Here is a 14264-nt window from a genome sequence, read left to right as displayed (position 1 = left end):
ACTCATATCAGAGATCAAAACCTCTCGTTCTTGGATAGTCATATGCCTGCAATCTACCAATGCCCAATCTCGTCAAGGTCATCTTCTAACCCCACCGGCCATCTGCATGATCTTACATACCTCTCCCTACTAATGATCCTATCTAACTCCAATTAATTAAATCACCATAAAGAACCTGGAGTGTATGTATGGCGTGAGCTGCTTGAGTGCACAAGACTAATCCTGTTAACTAACAATAACCAATGACACTGGGCTAATCATCAACAAATAAACTTTATTCGGTTATACAACAGTAAACCATAAAAGTTAAACAATTACAAGTACATAAAAACAAAGATACATTAAAACATGGTTAAAAAAGTCAAACCCATTACAAAATGTATAAGTTAAAAACCCAATGCCCAGCCACCCCAAATTCATTGAAGCATTAAAGTGCAATGCACCCAAGAAGCATAACTTCCTATTCTATTTGCTTAATAAACACAATTTATAAGTAAAACCCCTATGCCCAGCCTCCCCAAATTCATCAAAGCATTAAAGGCTAATCACTAGCCCTGGGTTAGGGACGTAAAGTGCTTCAATGCCTCGTACGGGGTATTGAGTGTTAAATAAATTAAAATACAATTACAATATATATGCTTCTATATTGGATGGTGTAGCCCACACCACCCTCCAAGAGTAAGCTACCCTCTAAACATCAGATCTAAAAAGGAGGGTCTTGGCTATTCGAAGAGATTGTGGTTGTTTCCAGAGATAGCATCAGTACTTGTCACAAGGAGTGCATAACTGCCCTGGAGTCCCACAGACCCTAGATAACTATTCCGACAAGGCACAATAATATTGTCAGGAGCCCAGAGACACAATGTTTGGCACATTTTTCTATAAAAACATATAAATCGTTTTCTGATAGACGTGAAGAGAAATAGAAGCTTTGTACACTTGTGCACAGGTGATGACCCATTACCACACGTTGGGGTCCTGTAGTTAATCCTTTATTTGGGTAGCATCAACCTGCATCACAGCACCCTTGGTGATAGTGGAGAAGTGTGGCTCACTGGTTAGAGGAGGCAGACCTGGAAGCAGAGGTCAGCCTGGGACCAGGGTTCAATTCCCTGCTCGGCGGGGTCTTGAGTCCTAAAATTGTCCATGAACTCGACAATTCTCGCTCCGGTGCCCACTCGATTCACGGGTTCACACTCTGCAACTCTGGGCAATAGCTTGCTTAATCTCCACAACGGCCCCTCGCGGCGGGATGCCTGGCTTTCACCTTGCGGATACCCTGCCGGGGTTATCTCATAGGGGAATACCAAGACGGGTTCCCTAAGCAAGTGCTTAGAAACCGCTCGGTGATTTGCGCTATATAAATTCCTGTACATTTACATTTACATAGTGCTCTGCCTTGTGTGCACAGGTCATTTTTTATGTGACCTGTGGGATGTGACTACTGTGTTAGAACCGTGGATGTCAAGTTTGTAATGTGCGGGGATAGTTGCTGTTTTAAAGTGCAGAACGATATCATATGGGCAAGGGCGTAAGAACCGTGGAGGACCCAGGGGATATATCCCCCCATATTTTGCAATTGAGGGACACAGGGGACAAGGGTAGAGGGGACAATTTCCCCTCTTCTTCCCGAGATTGCAGGCCATTAGCGTGTGAAAAAAGTGCGAGCGGAGCTGCGTGACCAAATGGCCCTGCACTTGGCCAGCCTGTGACATGCTTCCTCTCCAGTTACCTGTGTGTGGCCAATGCGTTAGTCACAGCATAAGGTGATGTCAGTGGCCACCCGCCCCCCTGCCTCTGTTCTTTTGAACTCTTGTGTGGCGCAGAACTCCTGAGGCTCCGGGAATTTTTTCTCACCTCAGCTGCCTGGAGCCAGTGCACTGATTGATTAACTACCTGACCTGACCTCGTCCTCGCCCCGTGTCTGCTGCCAGCTTGAAGACGGAAGGGCAGCAGCAGCAGGCTCCCACAAAGTGTGCGCTCCCTTCTGTGCGATGAGTGCCCATCCATAATCCCATTGAAGTGACTGAGGTTCGGTTTGGTTAACTTGTAAGTAAAGCAAATGGCTGTTACACTGCATTCATCTGTCGGTCTGTTGTACTCGTTTTTCCCCCCTCCCTTTTTCTTTCTTTTTTGTTGACGTTGCTCCTCTCCCTCTCTTCTGCGACTCCACTTTTCGATTGCTACTTGCTGAACTTTGATTTTACTTACATGACATTGACATGTGATCAGCCACGTGTGACATGACAGTGCATATGTTGTGTTCCCCAGCCTCAGAATTCCAGTGGCTCTGCCTAAAACCCATACCCTCTTGTGTAACACAGCCTCGGATCCAGTGCGCTGTCCAGCAATGACATAAGCACACAACATAACACAAGGATGCGATGCAACCAGTGCGCTGCTGAAAGGAGGAGCTGTGTTGGCTTAGATGTTCTCAATCTTATCATGTCACAATCTGACTGCATTTTAACTGGGTGCACACTCATGTCTTATGGACTTGAAATAAACGACAAAAGACTTACTGCTGCCATCTAAGTTATACATGGGTTTATCACTGCTGACTCAGCCATTCATCCTTCTGAGGCGCTATACTCAACAACAGGGGCTTGATGTTCTTCAATAAAATGCGATTTATAGGTTCTGGTGGCATTTACATATCATTTGATCAATTGATTTAAGAGATGAATAGACTCTCAGTGGCATTGTATCCACACATGAACATGCTCGTGCGTACCCCCCACCCCCAATCCCACAGGTTACAAAATTTACAGTTACACCGAGGGCCAGGCGGGGGAGTGGGGGTGGCCAGGTTAAATATCACCAGAACCCCAAGACCGCGCCATTGGAAAATAACACAAGTTATCCAATAGGCAACTTTGTATTATTTGTTTGAAGCAATTTGCACTCCAATAATGTTTCCCCAGAGGAAAAGCTTTTTTTTAAAACAATTCATTTAATCTAAGAAGAGCGTCTAAGCAGCAGTAAAAGACACTCAAGGATACTTTTCAGCGCAGCTGGCTGCCTCACAAAGCGCAATGTATTTAACGATCTGCAGAGCTCAGCCTCCTTCGGGTCAAATGTGTGTACTTAACATTTTGGGCCGGCTACTTTATAAAGTGTGTGTTAACATGATTGGGAATTAGGGCCGGTGATAACTTGACAGTGGCGGCTGGTGACATTTGAAAGTGGTGAACGTTCAATTATTCTCGTACTGCACTGCGGCGAGTGAGCGTAGCGAGCGTGCTCGAACAACCTATGGGGGGGCAAATTTGAGGAATCAGGAAGGTTAATACAGCAATTAGTGCTGGGCGTAAACTGTCCTTACAGGCTTATCTACAAGTTCCTCACTCAGGCTATATAGGACTGCACCAGAGAGCCAGTGAATGCAGATTGTCCTTCGGTCTACAATTATTTCTGTATCCGAGAGACAGTGCTCGGTACAGGATGCTCTGATCTGGCAGAGAAAGAATGACTTTGGATGAACTTGGCATATGTGAACCCCAGAGAAGAAGAGTGAGTGCCCAGCACGCCAATGTGTGCAGACTCTGCCTATTTATTCCCTGCTAAGTAGAAGAGAGAGCAGGGCACCAGGTTATCCCAGGTGTTTGAAATGCATTTTTATATGGAATCCTGCCAAACACCGAACTGATGCTCTTTATCGAAAGGCAGAGTGAGCTCAAAACTCTGTGTCCATCTCAGCCTGTGTGCATACATAAAGTACATTCATGCAGAGATGGACCCTTCGCACTGCAAGATTGATGATTCACCTACAGTATGCAATCTACCTTATTTTAAAAAGAGATTGGTCATCAAATCAGCTTCATAATGAACAAACGCAGGCTATTCAAACGGCTTCACAGTAAACATTCATCATGACATGCCATTTTATGTGCTCCCATAATTAACACACAGACCACCGAAACGGCCCTTGAAATAAGAGGAAATGAACGAGCCAACTTCTCATGTAGACCACCAGCTCCCTTTATAAATGCACACGTGCAGAGCAAATCCAATAACAGCGCGGTGAATCTTTGTCAATCATGTGGGTCAGAGTTTCGTCAGAGGAAACGCCCCTTATTCCACCTAAGAATGCTTGTTTTGCCTCATTATACTAAGTACGGTATTACTTAAAGTGCACTGCTGGTGATAGTGATATTTTGTACAAAGGCGCCATTCAGTTCAATGTTACATATTGTACAACTACAAGTGTCACTACGCTCCATTTCTTTTTGTCGTGATCAAAACGCCTTTGCAACTGCAATTAGAACTATTTATACTAATCATCATAAATTGGGTTTTTATATAGCGCTTCGAGCCGCACTTCCGCCCGTGCCAAGCGCTCTAAATAAGGAATGGCAATAAGTATCAGTGTTTTGTATTGTATCTCTCTCTCGTGGCCCTCTATACTGTTGCTTGCAACGGCCAGTCATTGCCCCCTTAATTTGAGTGAATCTCACACTGTGGGGTGGTGCAAGAGTTACTCACAAGAAAGATTCTTTGGGGGTTGATCGCTAGGGCAATTTAACTAAGATGGCATCATGTTCAATTAAGATCAATGTTTAACCAGACACGCTCACATGAAAAGAACAAGCATTTACAATGCAATGGTCTCTGCATTGTTAAAGTTAGAGATATTGGCATTGCTCATGACGTTATTTTTATTTGTTTTTGTTTCTAAAACATAAATAAATGGGATAGTCATTTACAATGCCAATAGCTTAATCGCTCGCAAATGCCAGACCTATTACATTTGCACCCACACAGAGCCACCCACACACAGAGAGCCACCCACACACACAGAGCCATCCACACACACAGAGCCACTCCCACACACACACAGAGCCACCCACACACACACAAAGAGCCACCCACACACACACAGAGCCACCCACACACACAGAGCCACCCACACACACACACACAGAGCCAGCCACACACACACACACAGAGCCACACACACACACACACACAGCCACACACACACACACATAGAGCCACACACACACACACAGAGCCACCTACAAAAAAAGCTACACACACAGAGCGGGAGGGAGGGAGCGGGTCAAAGGGAAACCCCAGTAACATGGCGGCTGGCCTGAGGAGAGGGAAGTTTAGCCTCCGACTGCAGTATTGGTGAATTAAGCATTGGGAGCCAACTCCCAACCTGCAATCAAACGTGGCCGCAGAAGCGATTAAGCGTATTTCAGAAGGGTCACATTCACCCTGGGAGGAAGGGGGGAGCGGTATGGGCCGGTCTGCTCCTTCTCAGCAGAAGTAAATGGTAAATGCCGGCTTGTGTGCCTACATCTTCCAGACCTCTACTTCCGTTGGTCCCTGGCCTCCTAGAACCTGCAATGGAGCTTTTTTTCACACTGGCTATAATTAAGCCTGCTATGTCGAGTCTTCAGAAGAAATACTGGGCTCCTGAACAAGACCCTCTGTTCCTCAGCTCTGATCCTTCACCAGATTCTGTGATAATATTAGAGGCCAAGAAGTGCCCTTCCACATCTTTATCATGATCTGCTCCTCTGGATAAAGACAGCAGGAAACTGGACTCGCCAGGCAGCAAAGTCTGCAGCACGGCAGCAACATCAATGAAAGCAGTCAGCAATAGATCTCTCTTGGGCAGATATGACAGAGCTCTCAGGGATTCCATCCAGCATTTCACTGAACTTCTCCCAAGAGACGAGAGAACACTTCGTGGAGATTTTCAACTCGGGACCATGGTGTCTAATCAGCTGCGGATTCTTCCCTACTAGCCACACTTGGATACGGTCATGGAGTGAACTTAAGGAGGCATGCTTGACTCGGTTGAAATCCCTCAAGCTGGAGCTGCAATTCTCCGGTTCCACTCTCTTTGGAAGTCATGCTGATGACGAAATGGTGAGAATGAAAACCAAAATGGAGACCCTCAAAGCAGTGGGTCTAGCGAATTCAAAAGAACCAAGAAGATCATTCCTACCCTACCTACGTCTGTTTTATTCCCAGAGGGTTCAAACCCCTTAGTGGTATACAGGTAGATCTCAACAGCAACACCAAAGTTGGTACCAGCGAAAACAGATAAGAGGATGCTCTGCTCAATAGCCTGCCCAAGGGGGTAAAGCGGCAACAGGATCCAATCCCCTCTTCTGTTGCCCACTCTAGGTAGGGGGAAGCATGTCTCACTATCTAAGAGAGTGGCAACACATCACAAAAGACTCTTGGGTTCTCAATATTGTGCAAAATTGATATTGTCTCAGGTTCACCACCCGCCACAGTCTATTCCTCCAAAATGTCCAATATCCATCGTACATTGCTATGGTCAGAAGTCATTCAGAAAAGGGGGTGGTGATGAACAGAGTGTCTGAATTAAGCAGACCACTCTTACCCAGTCCAAAGATCAGGGCTTGATCCATCACGGTTTTTTAGCTCACTGCACCATCCCAGCTCAGAACTTGGCTATATGCAAATTAGTCTGACCCTGGCCCAGTGCATCATGGGAACAGGGCAGACTAAACTACCAAGCCAATTCTTCACCAGAAAGGAGACAAGCTACCGGGGACCGGTTTCTGGCATTTCAGCCGTCTTCGGCCCGGCTTGCTTGAATCCTGATGTAGCAGTGAGAAAGGGACTCATGTCTGAGTATACCCTGCCACACCTATAGTGGCCAAAAACGATTCAGAAAAGGGGGTGGTGATGAACAGAGTGTCTGAATTAAGCAGACCACTCTTACCCAGTCCAAAGATCAGGGCTTGATCCATCACCGTTATTTATCTCACTGCCCCATCCCAGCTCAGAACCTGGCTATATGCAAATTAGCCTGACCCTGGCCCAGTGCATCATGGGAACAGGGCAGACCAAACTACCAAGCCAATTCTTATACTGGGAAGGAAACAAGCTACCGGGGACCGGTTTCTGGCATTTCAGCCGTCTTCGGCCCGGCTTGCTTGAATCCTGATGGTGCAATGAGCTAGGGAGTCACATCTGAGTATACCCTTCCACGCTTATGGTGGACAAAAATGATTCAGAAAAGGGGGTGGTGATGAACAGAGTGTCTGAATTAAGCAGACCACTCTTACCCAGTCCAAAGATCAGGGCTTGATCCATCACCGTTTTTTAGCTCATTGCACCATCCCAGCTCAGAACTTGGCTATATGCAAATTAGTCTGACCCTGGCCCAGTGCATCATAGGAACAGGGCAGACCAAACTACCAAGCCAATTCTTATACTGGGAAGGAAACAAGCTACCGGGGACCGGTTTCTGGCATTTCAGCCGTCTTCAGCCCGGCTTGCTTGAATCCTGATGGTGCAATGAGCTTTTCTGAATCGTTTTTGGCCACTATAGGTGTGGCAGGGTATACTCAGACATGAGTCCCTTTCTCACTGCTCCATCAGGATTCAAGCAAGCCGGGCCGAAGACGGCTGAAATGCCAGAAACCGGTCCCCGGTAGCTTGTCTCCTTTCTGGTGAAGAATTGGCTTGGTAGTTTAGTCTGCCCTGTTCCCATGATGCACTGGGCCAGGGACAGACTGATTTGCATATAGCCAGGTTCTGAGCTGGGATGGGGCAGTGAGATAAATAACGGTGATGGATCAAGCCCTGATCTTTGGACTGGGCAAGAGTGGCCTGCTTAATTCAGACACTCTGTTCATCACCACCCCCTTTTCTGAATCGTTTTTGGCCACTATAGGTGTGGCAGGGTATACTCAGACATGAGTCCCTTTCTCACTGCTCCATCAGGATTCAAGCAAGCCGGGCCGAAGACGGCTGAAATGCCAGAAACCGGTCCCCGGTAGCTTGTCTCCTTTCTGGTGAAGAATTGGCTTGGTAGTTTAGTCTGCCCTGTTCCCATGATGCACTGGGCCAGGGACAGACTGATTTGCATATAGCCAGGTTCTGAGCTGGGATGGGGCAGTGAGATAAATAACGGTGATGGATCAAGCCCTGATCTTTGGACTGGGTAAGAGTGGTCTGCTTAATTCAGACACTCTGTTCATCACCACCCCCTTTTCTGAATCGTTTTTGGCCACTATAGGTGTGGCAGGGTATACTCAGACATGAGTCCCTTTCTCACTGCTCCATCAGGATTCAAGCAAGCCGGGCCGAAGACGGCTGAAATGCCAGAAACCGGTCCCCGGTAGCTTGTCTCCTTTCTGGTGAAGAATTGGCTTGATAGTTTAGTCTGCCCTGTTCCCATGATGCACTGGGCCAGGGACAGACTGATTTGCATATAGCCAGGTTCTGAGCTGGGATGGGGCAGTGAGATAAATAACGGTGATGGATCAAGCCCTGATCTTTGGACTGGGTAAGAGTGGTCTGCTTAATTCAGACACTCTGTTTATCACCACCCCCTTTTCTGAATCGTTTTTGGCCACTATAGGTGTGGCAGGGTATACTCAGACATGAGTCCCTTTCTCACTGCTCCATCAGGATTCAAGCAAGCCGGGCCGAAGATGGCTGAAATGCCAGAAACCGGTCCCCGGTAGCTTGTCTCCTTTCTGGTGAAGAATTGGCTTGGTAGTTTAGTCTGCCCTGTTCCCATGATGCACTGGGCCAGGACAGACTGATTTTCATATAGCCAGGTTCTGAGCTGGGATGGGGCAGTGAGATAAATAACGGTGATGGATCAAGCCCTGATCTTTGGACTGGGTAAGAGTGGTCTGCTTAATTCAGACACTCTGTTCATCACCACCCCCCTTTTCTGAATCATTTTTGGCCACTATAGGTGTGGCAGGGTATACTCAGACATGAGTCCCTCTCTCACTGCTCCATCAGGATTCAAGCAAGCCGGGCCGAAGACGGCTGAAATGCCAGAAACCGGTCCCCGGTAGCTTGTCTCCTTTCTGGTGAAGAATTGGCTTGGTAGTTTAGTCTGCCCTGTTCCCATGATGCACTGGGCCAGGGACAGACTGATTTGCATATAGCCAGGTTCTGAGCTGGGATGGGGCAGTGAGATAAATAATGGTGATGGATCAAGCCCTGATCTTTGGACTGGGTAAGAGTGGTCTGCTTAATTCAGACACTCTGTTCATCACCACCCCCTTTTCTGAATCGTTTTTGGCCACTATAGGTGTGGCAGGGTATACTCAGACATGAGTCCCTTTCTCACTGCTCCATCAGGATTCAAGCAAGCCGGGCCGAAGACGGCTGAAATGCCTGAAACCGGTCCCCGGTAGCTTGTCTCCTTTCTGGTGAAAAATTGGCTTGGTAGTTTAGTCTGCCCTGTTCCCATGATGCACTGGGCCAGGGACAGACTGATTTGCACATAGCCAGGTTCTGAGCTGGGATGGGGCAGTGAGATAAATAACGGTGATGGATCAAGCCCTGATCTTTGGACTGGGTAAGAGTGGTCTGCTTAATTCAGACACTCTGTTCCTCACCACCCCCTTTTCTGAATCGTTTTTGGCCACTATAGGTGTGGCAGGGTATACTCAGACATGAGTCCCTTTCTCACTGCTCCATCAGGATTCAAGCAAGCCGGGCCGAAGACGGCTGAAATGCCAGAAACCGGTCCCCGGTAGCTTGTCTCCTTTCTGGTGAAGAATTGGCTTGGTAGTTTAGTCTGCCCTGTTCCCATGATGCACTGGGCCAGGGACAGACTGATTTGCATATAGCCAGGTTCTGAGCTGGGATGGGGCAGTGCGATAAATAACGGTGATGGATCAAGCCCTGATCTTTGGACTGGGTAAGAGTGGTCTGCTTAATTCAGACACTCTGTTCATCACCACCCCCTTTTCTGAATCGTTTTTGGCCACTATAGGTGTGGCAGGGTATACTCAGACATGAGTCCCTTTCTCACTGCTCCATCAGGATTCAAGCAAGCCGGGCCGAAGACGGCTGAAATGCCAGAAACCGGTCCCCGGTAGCTTGTCTCCTTTCTGGTGAAGAATTGGCTTGGTAGTTTAGTCTGCCCTGTTCCCATGATGCACTGGGCCAGGGACAGACTGATTTGCATATAGCCAGGTTCTGAGCTGGGATGGGGCAGTGAGATAAATAACGGTGATGGATCAAGCCCTGATCTTTGGACTGGGTAAGAGTGGTCTGCTTAATTCATACACTCTGTTCATCACCACCCCCTTTTCTGAATGGTCAGAAGTCAACATCCTCTTATAGAAGAAGGCGGTAGAAGCCACCCCCCCCCCCCAACGGGAGACAGGCATTGACAACAGGTGAAAAAGAAAGACAAAAGTGATTTCAACCCCGTACTCAATCTCAAAATAGCCAACATGTGGATTAGACAAGTGTAGCGCACACAGAGCTCCAGAGGCTAAAAGGGAGAAGCGTATTCTTTTTAGAGTGAGGCTAAGCCGTGGCAGGCCCTAGCTAGGCTTCTTGCTGGCTTTTGTTTATCTCAAATTACTCTGGCACTTTGAAGTTAACCGCGGATGTGGCGTAATGACTAGAGCAGCCAACCTTGAAGCTGGGGGACCGGGTTGGAGCTTCAGCTGGAGCATCACATTCTAAAATCAACAAATTACTTAATCTCTCCGAGCCTAAAAAATATCAATGTGTCCGTCTGAAACGCAACGAGTGCTCCTGTAAAGTGCTCAGACACCTTCGGCTCGAGCTCGCGCTTAAAAAAAAAAATGCCCAAAAAAGGGGGAATTGTGCCTAGTTCCCGAGGCCTCGCCGTGAGCATTGTTTGCAGTTCGGAGGGGAGGGGCGCGTCTTGAGTGGGGCGTCCGGTTCTTATAAATTGGAAGGTTCGCCTCGAGATCCCCAGACAGAGGACAGCGCAGGGCATTCAAAGCGTGAACATGGAATTAATGTGTGTAACGGGCGCTTCATATGAAATGTTTTCCAGAGCACTGCTGTAGGATAATGTGAGGGCCACGGCATGGGCAGGCTTGGCTCGTGAATGAATGTGTTCTATGGGGGAAGTGAGGGGTGTTAGATAGCCACAATGAACATACCTGTGAAACACATACAGTGCAAATGCGTGACTCCAGGAGCCGGTTCTGAGATGTTAAAGGAGTGGAAGGACAGCAAACTATCGTCGAATAGGGTTACAGAAGTGGGGCTGCACAAACACATGACAAAGCAGCCCGGGTGTCTATACTAACGTGCTCCTGGGTTTGCCAGGCACTGGGCATCACAAAGTCTTTGTAGACTCTAATAAAACATAAATAAGACATTAGTAACGGAAAATTTGTAAATTCTCACCTGTAGTGGGGGCGAAGGGTATCTTCCAGCCCAGGTAGCAGAGCAGGGGTCTCCCCGGACTTGTGCCAGGCCTTCTGTGGGACACTTTGGAATAGCCCTTGGGAGGAGTTACCCAGGACAAGGGGTGAGGTCAACAGAGGTCACTGGTCAAAAACGAATGGCTTTTAGATCCAGGCCACACCCAAGATCCCCCCCCGCCCCCTCACACAAACTGTCCTTGCAAGGCCTGTTTCCCCACCTCCTTCCCAAGGGAGGCCCTCAATGCACGTCACCCATGACTTCTACACCTCTCGCCTCGTGCTCAAAGCATGAGCAGGCATCACCACCAATGCAGACCTATTGACACCGCAGCAAGGCCAGTCCACCCACACTGCCTGCCCACTCACCATCCCTCCCGCACCAGATCGCTCAAGGTCCCTTCTGCCTCGTATAAGTGATTCATCCTAACTAATTTATTTTATTTGTATTCTGGGACTTGTAACTGCTTTTCTCATTATACTCCCCAGAATGCAAAGAACAAGAGTGGACTGGATGAAAGAGAAATAGAACTAGCTTCTCAAACAAAGACCTGGAGGCTCTCACCCCTGTAAGACCAGTCACCCTGAGCTCCCCTGCAGAGTGGGCCGCGGCGCATGCGCACACCAACTCTCCACACCTAAGACGTAGCAGGCCACACCAAGACTAGCCGCACACCTTGTTCTACCGCAGCAAGGCCAGTCCACCCACACTGCATGCCCACTGACCATCCCTCCCGCACCAGATCGCTCAAGGCCTATTCTCTGACCCTGCAACTTCGACGCCCTTATTCTTCGCGCCTCGCCAGGTTTGAAGCGCTGTGTAAACGCACTTGCATAACAATGCAGTGTACGTCCACCACCACCTTAGCGACGCCCTCGTCCACACGGGAGCACCCCCACCACAGTGAGCAGCTAATGACTGCCCACTGTCCCTGTTGGGAAGGAATCGACGCCATCTGGGTGCAAACAAAGCCCAGACTCCCCGACATTCAAGAGAGGGTATCGACACAGACCCCCCCACCACGGTAGGAGATCATCACACATTCCATTGAAAGGCTCGGTCTTACCGAGTCTTCGCCGAGTTTAATCTGAATACTGAGGGGGTAACTGGACATAATATCGACTACATAATATCGAATGGACAAAATATCGAAGGAAAAATATCGACATTAACTAAATATCGACTATAGGAATATCGTTGGACAAAATATCGACTGAAAAAATGACAAAAAAATATCGTTTACAAAAATATCGACTCAAAAATATCGACCAGACAAAATATCGATAAATAGTCAAAGTAAAAAATATCGAGAATATGTAGAAAAAAAATTAATTTTTTTTTTTTTTTTATAAAAATATAAATAGTAGTTAATGTTTAGGAGCGGGTTGTGGGTTTATAGGGGAATAGGGTGGGAAGTAATTTAATAATAATTAATTAATTAATATATGTTTGTTAATTTTTTAATTAGATTTTAATTGGTAATTAATTAATATTAATTAGGTAATTATTTTATTAAGTATTTAGCATATTATTTTAATTATTTAATTGGTAATTAATTAATAATAATTAGTTAATTATTTTATTATTTTTTTGCATATTTCTTAAATTAATTAATTGGTAATTAATTAATTTAATTTAGTTAATTACATTAATTGGATTAATTTAATTATAATCTATAAATTTATGTTAATGTTAATTAATTAATTGGAAATAAACAATATTAATTAATAAATTCTATTATTATAGCTAATGTGCTAATATATTTACTTTTTGTTATTGTTGAATATTATTTAATTGTTAATTAAATATTAATCTTTAATGTTGTGTAAAATAGTATTTATAGTGTTCAGGGTCAGTTTTAAAATCTTTGTTAAAGGGCTATTTTTTTGCGTTCTGGGTCAGTTTTCAGTTTGTGGGTTAAGGGGTTTTTAAAGAGTTCAGGGTCAGTTTTCAGTTCTTGGGTAAAGGTGTATTTTTTGGGATCTGGGTCAGTTTTCAGTTTGTGGGTAAAGGGGTTTTTAAAGGGTTCAGGGTCAGTTTTCTGTTTGTGGGTAAAGGGGTATTTAGAGGGTTCAGGGTCAGATTTCAGTTCTTGGGTGAAGGGGTATTTTTTGGGTTGAGGGTCAGTTTTCAGTTTGTGGGTTAAAGGGTTTTTTAAAGGTTCAGGGTCAGTTTTCAGTTCTTGGGTAAAGGTCTATTTTTTGGGATCAGGGTCAGTTTTCAGTTTGTGGGTAAAGGGGTATTTAGAGGGTTCAGGGTCAGTTTTCAGTTCTTGGGTGAAGGGGTATTGTTTGGGTTGAGGGTCAGTTTTCAGTTTGTGGGTTAAGGGGTGTTTTTAAAGGTTCAGGGTCAGTTTTCAGTTTGTGGGTTAAGGGTTTTTTTTAAAGATTCAGGGTCAGTTTTCAGTTCTTGGGTGAAGGGGTATTGTTTGGGTTGAGGGTCAGTTTTCAGTTTGTGGGTTAAGGGGTGTTTTTAAAGGTTCAGAGTCAGTTTTCAGTTTGTGGGTTAAGGGGTTTATTAAAGATTCAGGGTCAGTTTTCAGTTCTTGGGTGAAGGGGTATTGTTTGGGTTGAGGGTCAGTTTTCAGTTTGTGGGTTAAGGGGTGTTTTTAAAGGTTCAGGGTCAGTTTTCAGTTTGTGGGTTAAGGGTTTTTTTAAAGATTCAGGGTCAGTTTTCAGTTCTGGGGTAAAGGTGTATTTTTTGGGGTCAGGGTCAGTTTTCAGTTTGTGGGTGAAGGGGTATTTATAGGGTTCAGGGTCAGTTTTCAGTTTGTGGGTAAAGGGGTATTTATAGGGTTCAGGGTCAGTTTTCAGGTCTTGGGTAAAGGGGTATTTTTTGGGTTGAGGGTCAGTTTTCAGTTTCTGGGTTAAGGGGTTTTTTAAGGGTTCAGGGTCAGTTTTCAGTTCTTGGGTAAAGGTGTATTTTTTGCCATCAGGGTCAGTTTTCAGTTTGTGGGTAAAGGGGTTTTTTAAAGGTTCAGGGTCAGTTTTCAGTTCTTGGGTAAAGGTGTATTTTTTGGGATCAGGGTCAGTTTTCAGTTTGTGGGTAAAGGGGTATTTATAAGGTTCAGGGTCAGTTTTCAGTTTGTGGGTAAAGGGGTATTT

Source organism: Lissotriton vulgaris, chromosome 1_1 (genome assembly GCF_964263255.1).
Source record: "Lissotriton vulgaris chromosome 1_1, aLisVul1.2, whole genome shotgun sequence".
In the NCBI taxonomy this organism is placed as follows: domain Eukaryota; kingdom Metazoa; phylum Chordata; class Amphibia; order Caudata; family Salamandridae; genus Lissotriton; species Lissotriton vulgaris.
Note: the sequence above shows the minus strand (reverse complement) of the source record.